General features: G+C 37.9%; 1 pseudogene; it reads left to right on the forward strand.

Moving 5' to 3' along the window:
* Nucleotides 1-8,127: 8,127 nt before the first annotated feature.
* On the forward strand, nucleotides 8,128-11,091 carry LOC122468019 (annotated as a pseudogene).
* Nucleotides 11,092-11,973: the final 882 nt, after the last annotated feature.

Below are 11,973 nucleotides of genomic sequence, written 5' to 3' on the forward strand. Positions count from 1 at the left end.
AAGGTGCATGTTCCCCCACTGGGACACAAAAGTGCTCTGCATAGTCCACAAGAATTTCATAACATTTACTAAAAACACCTTCAAATTAAATGTGTCCCTGCTAACTATTTCATGTCACATAATGGTATCTTGTGCACTCAATGTTTCTTCTTATGCCCTTAGGCCTTCCAGGAAATATCTTTCCTGTGCAAATGGTGTCAAGCTGGAGAAATTAAATCTTTGGCCAATCATAAGAGAAAATCTCAAGCTTGGAAGACAGAAATCAACTAGAGTCTGCAAGTTGACATGCATAGGCAGAGAGCTCTTTCACTCCCCCCGACCCTTTTTTCCCTCTTTCCTCCCTTCTTTCTTCCTGCCATTGATTGGTAGGCAAACCATAAGAGATTCTTAAGAACAAACTGAGGGGGGACAGGGAGGGGGGGAGGGCAGGAGGGAGAGGGAAAATGGGTGATGGGCATTGAGGGGGGCACTTATTGGGATGAACACTGGGTGTTGTACATAAGCCAATTGACAATAAATTATATTAAAAAGAAAGAAAAAAGTCAAGTCAATGTGGGAATCCTTTCACAATGTTTGCATATATCAAATCACCTTATATGCTTTAAATATATTACAATTTTGTCAATTATAGCTCAATAAAGCTGAATAAGCACACATGTGAAAAAAAGATATGGATTCATATTTCAAGAAAGAGCAAGCTATATAAAATATTGTGTCCATATGGATATTAGAAGAAATCCTTTTATTGTAGAAAATCTCAAACACAAAAAAGTAGAGTAGTACAATCAATACCCATGTATCCATCAATTCAACTCCCATCAATTGCTTGTAAAAGGTGTATTTTTAAAATGATTTTTTCTTTTGCAAAAGTAATACTTATTCATTGGTGAAAATATAGAAAATACAGATTAGGCAGATGAAAATACATACTGATCACAATTTCAGCCCTTCCAGCAGGGCTCCCAGTAGTCCAATTGATGCTTTTGAACAATTCAGAAAAAGGTTCTCCTTTCCTTGGCTATATGCAGCCCTATGCCTATTATATATTATAAAAAGCCCTGAGTATAAAAATACATATCCTTATGTATTTGTCACATAACTATTAGTACACATCCATGATTAAACTTCTTGGAATAAATTTTCAGGAATGAAATTCCTGCAACAAATGGCACAGCAAATCCCAACCTTTTTTTACACCTGTTACCAAATTGCCTTTGGTGAGGTTGAACGGGTTCATATCCCATTAGACTTTTGTTCATTCTCCCAAAAATATGGTAACATTAAATGTGATGATGAAGGATATGAGTTCATATTTTTTTTAAATTTTTTTTCAACGTTTATTTATTTTTGGGACAGAGAGAGACAGAGCATGAATGGGGGAGGGGCAGAGAGAGACGGAGACACAGAATCGGAAACAGTCTCCAGGCTCTGAGCCATCAGCCCAGAGCCTGATGCGGGGCTAGAACTCCCGGACCGCGAGATTGCGAGATCGTGACCTGGCTGAAGTCGGACGCTTAACCGACTGCGCCACCCAGGCGCCCCGAGTTCATATTTTTTAAAACAAAAAACCCCAACATTTTGTCACTTTGAGTATTAAAAAATAGTACCCAATGTTGCTTTATTTGGGTTTCTTTGAGTAGCAAAGTGAAAAATGTTTTTATATGTATATTAGTCATTCTTCCTGAATTTCCCACATGTATCATTTATCCTTTAGCACTCTTACACTGCCATATTTTTCTGATTTGAGAAATCTTTTTGGATAAAAGATGAAGATATGTATCATACTACTCAGACATTACTGAAAGTATAAAAAAGGCAATTTTTAAGATGCAATCATACCATATTTAAAGAAATGTATTTATTTGATTTATTGGCAATGAATATCTTTTTTTTTAATGTTTATTTATTTTTGAGAGAGAGAGCATGAGTGGGGGAGGGACAGAGAAAGAGGGAGACACAGAGTTCGAAGCAGGCTTTAGGCTTTGGGCTGCACAGAACCCAACGCGGGCTCAAACTCACAAACCGAACCAACTGTGAGATCATGACCTGAGCCAAAGTGAGACACCCAACCTACTGAGCCACCCAGGCACCTGGGCAATGAGCATCTTGAGGGAGGAGCGGATATTAGATTGAACCGTGTGAAATTGCCAACCCTATGTGATAGTGGTTCTCAAATTGTGGTCTGGGATCTCAGGAGGTTCTCAATTCTGTTTTGGGGGGCCACAAGGTCAAAACTATTTTCACAATAATGCTAAGACATCATTTGTACTTTCCCTTTCATTTTCTTACAAATGTATAGTGGAATTTTCCAGAGGCTGCATGGTGTGTGATATTCTAACAAATTGAATATAGAAGCAGATGAGAATCCATCTGTCTTCTATTAAGCCAGACATTGAGATTTGCAAAAAATGTAAAACGATGTCACTCTTAATTTTTTTTTTTTTTGGTTTGGGAAAATGTGATTATTTTTCATAAAAATACATAATTTATATTAACATGCAATTGGTTAAGTTTCTAAATAACTTATTTATTTTTTCAGTTTTAATTTAAATTTCAGTGAATGTCAATAGGTAAAACCAACATAAACAAAAGCTCTTTAGGGCCCTCAATTTTAAAGTGTGGAGTGTCTTGAGAACCCTGCTTTGTGGCATTTGAACAAAGTGGCCTTTATATCAGAGACAGGTGAGAAATACTTTCCTGAGAACTAAATGAGATTAATTATGGGACTGGCTGTTGAGGGTTTCATCTGATCCTGGGTGTCAGAGGCACTTTAATAATTTATTTTTTGTGGTTGTGATAATATGGGGCCCTCTTCAGGATGGAGCACACAGCAATGACCCCTGTTCCCTGGACCTAATGGTAATATTAGAAGAGCAATAATAATGAGAAAATTGGTTGATTGGGGATATTCGTATTTTTACCCCAACCACAAAAATGGTAAAACACGTCCACATGTTCCTTTCTTGCTTTTGCCCCATCAAAATAAAAAATACAGATATATCTAAGGTTATATGGAGAGCTTGTTCCTCCCTGAACTGTACTAGGAAGTGCACAATTTAAAGAGGAAAAAGGACGCACTCTCTGCCCACTTGGGCTCCTTTGGGAACAGAGTCCCAGGAATTTCAAAGTCTTGTCTTACGTTTACTTAGAAATTAATTAACCTAATAAGAAATGGGCTGGGTCTGAATGAGAAATGTTTAAAACTTTACATAGGAGAATAAATGAAAAGATATATCATATTCTTGAATTACAGAACAGAACATTATTTAAAATATCAATTCTATCCAAATCACATTTTGGGTGAAATGCTATACCAATAAAAAGTTGCATATCTTCTGAACCAGCAATATACTTTGTAAAAAAACCAAAAACTCCATGATGTTAGGCTTATTTTTACTCTTAAAAACTTAGTTCTCATTTAATTTTTTTCTTATTTCTTGTTTTCTCTAGTACTCAGATGTCCATATTGAAGGTATTTTTGTATAATTATCACTCTTGAATGGTGAATAATTTATTAACAAGAATGCTGCCCTAAACAAGGAATTCCTGACTTCAATCTCCTTTCACTATCATCACATCCTCTTGAACTTGATGATATTGTCCAAATATCTTCAAGGTGGTTCGAAGACTAGAATGCGGCAACGTACTGACCAAATGTAGATGTCCATAATTAAAATAGTGCTGGACTTTACAGTTGTGAACTTCAAACTAAATGGAGGTTATTATCTATCTAGTTATTTGAGCAATTTCATTAGTGTTGTGGATTTTCAAAAAAATTTTTTAACGTTTTTATTTATTTTTGAGACAAAGAGAGACAGAGCATGAACGGGGAGGGGCAGAGAGAGAGGGAGACACAGAATCGGAAGCAGGCTCCAGGCTCTGAGCCATCAGCCCAGAGCCCGACGCGGGGCTCGAACTCATGGACCACGAGATCGTGACCTGAGCTGAAGTCGGATGCTTAACCGACTGAACCACCCAGGCTCCCCAGTGTTGTGGGTTTTAAGGGAGATACCCTGTGCTCTATAACACAGAAGCAAAGACCACAAAGTACAGAACCTGGTATAATATTCTCTTGTGTTGAAATCATTAAAGAGTTCCCAAATGTGAAGAACTGGGCAGTGAGAGATTTGGAAGGTAGAAACTAATAAGAAGCATGGGCAGTTTTAATAGATAAATCACAGAGAAGCTAGTAACTTACAATCTTGGTCTTGTCTTCATTTAAACCCAATATGAAAACAAGGTTGACAGACTTTAGACCTCTGACTTAGAAAAAATCTTGCATGCATACAGAAAAGTGCACAAATCATGAATGTATATCTCAATGAGTTTTTACAAATTGAATGCACCTGCATAATGACTATCAGATCAAGAAAGATAATGTTATGTATCCCCTTGATAACTCTCTTGCTCCCCTGTCCAGTTACTACACTGCTCCCTCCTCATACATACACCCAGAATAACCACTATCCTCTTTTCTAAACAGAATAGATTATCTTTGCTTATTTTTCAATTGTATACAAATGGATTCTGCAGTATGAACTCTTTTGTCACCAGCCTCTTTGGCTCATCATGTTGTGTAATTCGTCCATACTGTTGTGTGTAGTTGTGGTTCGTTAATTCTCATTGTAGAGTAATACAACAATATAACAATTTACTACAATTATTTGTTTATTCTACTGTAGAACATTTGGATAGAATCCAATAGTTTCTGCTGGGTATATACCTAGAATTGGAATTGTTGGGTAACAGAGTATGCATTTGTTCAGCTTTAGTAGATACAACCAATTTTCCAAGGTGGTTGTAGCAGTTTATAATTTCACCAGCCATGTATGAGAGTTTTATTTGCTCCAAATATTGCAAACACTTGATATTTTCTGTTCTTTCCATTTTAGCCATTTTGATGACTAAAATATCTTGTTGTGGTTTTAATATACGTTTCTTTGGTGACTAAAGAAGTTGAGTACCTTTCAAGATGTTTACTGGTCCTTTGGATAGTATAGTCTCTTTTAGGAAATGCCTATTTAAATTCTGTGCCCATTTTATGATGGAGCTATCTTTTTCTTATTGTAGGCATTTTTAAATGTAATTTGGCTATGAGTCTTTTTTATTTACATATTTAGAATATCTTTCCCTCTGTCTCAGCTTTTTTTTGTCTTATTGGTGTCTTTTGATGAAAAATTTATAATTGTTTAATAGTCCCAATCTATCACATTCCCCACCCCTCTTTATGGTTAGTATTTTTTATGTCCTATTTAAGAAATCTTTGGTCAAGAAGTTATTCTCATATATTTTCTTCTAGAGGCTTTATTGTTTCACTCCTGATTATTTATTTATTTATTTATTTATTTATTTATTTATTCTTTTTAATGTTTATTTTATTTTGACAGAGAGCACATGCATGTGAGTGGGGGAGGAGCAGAGGGACAGGGAGAGAAAGAATACCAAGCAGGCTCTGTGCTCACAGTGCAGAGCCCAATGCGGGGCTGGATCGCACAAACCATACAATTGTGACCTGAGCCAAAAATCAAGTTAACTAACTGAGCCACTCAAGCACTCCAACTCTGGAATTTTAAAATTCCTGAGTTGGGAAAGTTGTGAAAATCAACATCTATCCAAACTGAAGAGCTATTTTTGAAGAACCAGTCACAGAGCATTGTGATATAAAATCTGAAGTAGTTGAACAAGCAGCTCTCTGCAGTAAGAATACTAGGGAAAGCAATTACACAACTCCCACTCTACTTCAGCAAAGTGTCTCTTACTAACTAGGCCATGCTGCAAGCTAGTCAGAAATTAGTTTAATTGCAAAGGGACTGGAAAAAAAAAATAAAACAGTGTGAGATTTTTCCACCCAGGAAAATAAACCCTTGAGATCATCTGAAGTAGAATCTGAGATTCATTATCTCTTATGCCTGGAAATTCTTGTCACAGAGGTATTTCATATCTTTCCCTCCACTAATACCTCTAATACCATGACCTTGCTCCCTCATTTATGCCCTCCTCTTTCTCCTTCAGTTTCTGGTCTGCTCTTTTGTTTTCCCTTTCACTCTACAATCTCAGTCTCCTCAGTCCATCATACACTGGAAACTGCAAACCTTTCCTCATTCAGGCTTCTCCTTCATTGCCAAACTTCACAAAAAAAGTAGTCACATTTGCTGCCCCTATTTTCTCACTTCCCATTTCTCCTTAACAACTTGTACCACTTTGCCTACTGTTTCTACCAATCGGTGGAAACTGCTCTCTTGCAGATTCTCAAAATTAGTGTGTCCAAGCTGAATTTTTTCACTTCCCCCAAGCCTTATCTTTTATGTTTATTTCTGTCAATAGTACACCATGCTCTCAGACGCTCAGGCTGCCAATAACTTACACCCATGTCTGTAACATTTCTCCCATTTGACCTCTCCCTTCCATTCCTCTTGCCATCTTCTGCGTGGTCTCCTTCCCTCTCACCTAGCTATTTTAATGGTCTGACTGCCCTCTTTGTTCCTAATGTGCCCTTATCCAACTTATCCTGTACAAAACTGGAATTAGTCTTCTTAAGGTTCTAACCATATCGTGTCCTAATTTAAAGATCTTTAATAGTTTTTTCCCATTGTATTAAATCCCACCACAAACTGCATCAAATTCATTAATTCTTCTTCACCCACACTACAGTAAGAACAATTTCACTTCATGTCTTCTATTTTGGTAACTTTGTTGATGTAATTCTAGATTCCCCTCACTTCTGAATGTTGAAATTCTTCCCACTTTTTCAAGGTGAAAAGCCAACTCCTAATGAATATCCTTTCCCATCTTCTCTATCTGGTAAACTCCTCTTTATACTTCAAGACACAGCTCAAACATAATTTCTTCCTTATACTATCTGTAAAACTAAGTTAATCACTCTTGATCTGTTTCCAAAGCACATTGAACATACAATTATAAAAACAAAAGTCACTACTACATAGTACTGCAATTATTTTCTCATTAAACTACTGAGTCTCAAAAGCAAATATAATCTTAATTTTTACATCCTCAGTGTCTAGTCTAATACCCTGCACAGAGACATCTATGATAAATCTCTATTGACTGAATGACTGAAAACACTTTTTTAAAAGTTCATTTATTTTGATTGAGAGAGAGAGAAAGAGAGAGCATGAGCAGGGAAAGGGCAGAGAGACAGAATTGCTGATAGCACAGAGCCTGATGCAGGGCTTGAACCCATGAACCGTGGGATCATGACGTGAGCCTAAATCAAGAGTTGGACTCTTAACCAGATGAGCCACCCAGGCGCCCCTCAAACCATTTTTGATCTGTAGCTGTAATTTTTGCTTATTAAACTGGCATAGCATTTTCTATATACATCTCATGTCATAGCATCACTTTCTACCATGTGTAATTGTTATCTATGTAGATAGCTTATATTCTCTGATAGATGGTTATCACTGAAAGGCCAGAGATTCTGCCTTATCATATCAAGGGCCTCATGGAGCCTAGTAAGAGGAACCATTACTTACCTACATCATTGGCACAACGAGACTTGGCTTTTGATCAGGACATACTGTGACACACCTGAAGAGCACAATGTTAGAGACAGGCCAACGCAAGCTATTGAGACGGGATTTACCCCTGTCTTCATGAACAGGTAGTTCAGGTTTCTATGAATAAGGTAAGTATTGCTGCTTGCAGGAACCATTCATTTGATTTTTCATTAATTCGTAAACCACTTCGTGGAGAAGAAGGGGGATGTGTCTAGAACAGTAACTATATGCCAGGGATTTTCACATACTTATCTCCAAATCACTATAATGACATTATGAGATGAGCACTATTATTCTAAATTTATAAATAACGAAAACAAGACTCAAAGTGCTTTAGCAGGCATGTGAGACACTCAAGTGTAAGCTCTTTTCCTCCTCCTCATGCCATATACTCAGGTTTCTGGAGAAACAACTGGAGAAACCCTTGAACCAAGGGGGAGTACAATCTGCCAGAATCAAAGGTCAGGGTTATATCAAACCTTGTATTGAGGAAATCCTGAGGAACACAAATAAACTTGTCAAATTTTATCTGGAGAACCAGGGAAGTAACTGCTTCCCACTAGGTTTAGGATTAGGGAACAGAAACATTCCCAGAAGGGATAGAGGCCACATGGTAGTTATGGTTGTGGGGTAAGGAAATAGAGGCTACAGGATTTATAACTGGGAATCAGAAACATTAGAAGATTCGAAATCAGGCGAAACTCACTCTAGTGGGAAACACATTGGAGAGGACACATTTGGATCTTAAGTATAGCATGTGCGTGGCCCTACACGTTCGGTTCAGTTCAGTTACATTAAATGTGCTGGGTACTGTAACAGGTGCTAGGAATACAAAGGAACAAATGGTTCCTGCCTTCAAGACACTGGCATGGGGCAGTCAGTTGATAGAAATAGGAGACAGAGTGCTGGGGAGTCTTTTCTAGAAGGTTTCTGAAAACCTATAGTGATCCCATAAGTGGCCTAGAAGGGTAATCTATGGGTTATTAAGAGCAGGCAGGCCAAAGTTTCTCTGTTTACCTAAAACTGGGATTGATGATCAATAGTCTTGTCCACCTAGCACCTACATATGAGCAGCAGGATATATGTTGCCCCCTGCCTAGGCCCTACTCAAAGAAAAATAATTAACAAAGTAAATTTAAATATGGCTTTAGGTGACTGAATTAGAGGCCTTATTGCTTTTATGTTCAATGCTAGAACAAGGATTAAAACTTCTACTTCCTTTTCCAGTATTCCAATTGACAGTTATGCATTCATGAAACCTACCAATGGGCCAGTCATTTAGTGAGCATTCAATACATTATTGAACAAATGAACAAAGCAGTTATGAGCCACTGTGTGAAGTGCTATCAAAAATACAAAGATATACTTTGAAGATGTAAACATTTATGAGAAGAAATTAAGACATGAAATAATCAGCAAACAAGCTAAGACGTCTGTGAGTTAGGAAAAAGGGAGATTAGCAAGGGCTAGGGCAGACAGCACCTATCAAGAGACTGAAGAGAAAGAAACAGAGAGAGAAGGAAAAGTGTTGATCAAGAGACCTGTATTCTCGTTCTTTCAGAAACTAGCTATGTCACCCTGTATTGAACATTTCCCCCTTGTATTCCTTCCTTTTCTCACTTTTACAATGAGGAAACTTTCAGTGATCTCTGAAGGCTTTTCCAACTCTTAATTTTTATGTTTTATTTCTAGATGGGGGACTCCCTCCTTTTTAAAGGACATACATTTAATTCATGTGGTAAAAAAAAAACAAAACACCACCACCACAATTATCAATCGGTACATTGAAAAGTTCTGCTCCCATCACCGTCCAATGGGCTAACCTTTATGGGTAACCACTTTTATTATAATCTCAGGGATCTTTGATGGTTTTCAAAATACAAACACATATTTATATCTTCTCCCTTTATTAAAAGGCAGCACACTATACACACTTTCAGCACTTTCCTTTTTAAACTTAATGATATATTAAGCTGGAGATGTTTCCTTATCAGTACTTACAGATTATTTTTTTCCTCTGTAGATGGACTATACACTGAATGTTTTTCCCCAAAATTCATGTTGAAACCTAATCCCCAAATTATAGGCATTTGGAAGAGGGTCCTCTGAGACGTGTTTAGGTTATGAGGGCAGATTAGCGCCCTTATTGAGGCACTAATATCTAGCATATGTCAGTCTCCTTACCACTCTTCTTTGTCAGGGTTTTCTCGCTATTTTTGCATGTATATCTTTCCCATATGAGCTTTATAGTCAGCTTGGATGGCTCCCCTTCTCTCATTTCCTTTGCTCCTCAATAACCCTTATTAGTATTTTGACATGTTAAATATAGAAACAATATTTTTATGATGTTGAATTTCTTAGCCAAGAACAAAGCATGGTTTCTATTTGTTACTACTCTTGTGACCTAAAAGATAGTGTTAAAATTTGAAGGTAGAATTTGAATTTGTTCATGTTTGCTAGATTTGGAGAGGCAGAAAATTAGAGTGAATACATTTTTTTGGAGGGAGAATAATCTATGAGGCACATACGATTATTGGTAGTTTGGGGGCAGTAAAGAGACTAACTTGGTAAGAGGAGGGAAAAGAAGCTAACAGTGCCTGCTATGTGTCAGGAACAATGCTACGGATTTTTCACATTCTATCATACTTGACTGCAGAGCTGCCCAAACCTAGGGCTGGATGGGGCCAGATCAAGGATGAGCCTGGAGGTCCACCAGATACTCTGTAGGGTAATGCTCAGAGGAGTATCAAGATGAAAGCAGTATTTGAGGACAATTGCAGTGGCAGTGAGACAGAATAGTCTGGGAATGGAAAGGAAAAGTTAAATTCAGAGGGCAGCAAGACTCAGTAATCTGAAAGAAAAGTGACAAAGGCTTACTTAGGGTGAAGTCCTTGCTGTGGAGATAAATGTATAAATACAAAGGAGATTTCTTACCAGGGAGGACAAGCAAGTTCAACTGAAGAATTAAAGTATGGCTTTGCAGATGCCAATGCAGCCCAGACACAGTCAATTCCACTGTGTTCTTTGACATTGCTGTCTATGGTGAGCCCTTGCGCCAGCTCTCCATTGAGCTGTTTGCAGACAAAGTTTCAAAGACAGCATAAAACTTTCATGCTCTGAGCACTGAAGACAAAGGATTTGGTTATAAAGTTTCCTGATTTCATAGAACTATCCTGGGGCCTATGTGCCAGGGTGGTGACTTCATACACTATAGTGGCCCTGGTGGCAAGTTCACCTGGGAGAAATTTGATGTTTCATCCTGAAGCATATGGATCCTTGCATCTTGTCCATGGTAAATGCTGGACCCAACAAAAACAGTGCCCGGATTTTCATGTATGCTGCCGAGACCGAGTGGTTGGATGGCAAACGTGGTCTTTGGCTAAGTGGGAGGGGGAATGAATATTGTGGATGCCATGGACTGCTTGGGTCCAGGAATGGCAGGACCACCAAGAAGTTCACTATTGCTGTCAACAACACCAACAAATTTGACTTGTTTTACCTTGACCTCCAGCTCATTCCTTCTGAGCTCAAGAGAACACCTTGCCACCCTCACCTGGATCACTATATCCTATAACCTTTGTGCTCTCACTGCAGTTCTTTGGCTCTATATTTTTCTTATTCTCCTCCAAGTCCAGCTGAATTGCAGCATTAGGCTTATAATTATGAAAGGAAAACTAAAGAAAAATGAAGACTGTTTTGAGCCTGGACTATTGGAGAAAAGTGGTACCTTGGTAAAGATAAAGAAGTTGGGGAGAGGAAAGTAAAACAATTTCATCTGAAGAGCTTAAAGGGAAGTGGGATACTCAAGTTCCTTCTTATAGGTCCTGTATGCAAGCAAAGTGCATGCAGTTGGCAAAAGGACAAACCAGTTTTTAGCACAAAAATCTAAATTTAACCCAAAACTTTGGGTTTCACCATTTTAGTAAATAATATATTACCCCACGTATTGTTGCCTACTGCCAAGAAGAGTTGGGTTAGCAAAGGGGAAAAGGCATCTTTCAGCTTTCCATCTTAATGAAAGCCTTCTCAAAGGGCAGAAGCCATACCAGAAGCATTTTGAAGGTTATGCCCTTAAGTACCCTGTAGGTATTCTCTTGCTCAAACTTAAAGCTCTCTATTTCTCATTTCCTGGGTTTTTTTTTTTCTCTTTGGGATCAAGTATTAAACTTGTTTTAATATATAATCAAATGTGATATAACTTCACTAATAATTCCTTTTTTGCTTCACTAAAGAATATCTCCAGATAAAAGTGTGGAGTTTGTGCTGTTATTAACTCTTCATTTTATCTTTCCTTGGCCTGGAGGTGCAGGAATCCAGGGGCAAGGCAAGTGTACCAAGGAGCTTCAGGTCTATCCCATATGACCCACTCTGCAGTCTAGTCAGTGAGGAATTGTTTTAAGCATAGTTGAGTCTAGACTTACCAAAGTATGGTGCTTCTTATTTGGAGGGAGAGATG

The sequence above is a fragment of the Prionailurus bengalensis genome, chromosome B3, assembly GCF_016509475.1.
Source record: "Prionailurus bengalensis isolate Pbe53 chromosome B3, Fcat_Pben_1.1_paternal_pri, whole genome shotgun sequence".
NCBI lineage: Eukaryota > Metazoa > Chordata > Mammalia > Carnivora > Felidae > Prionailurus > Prionailurus bengalensis.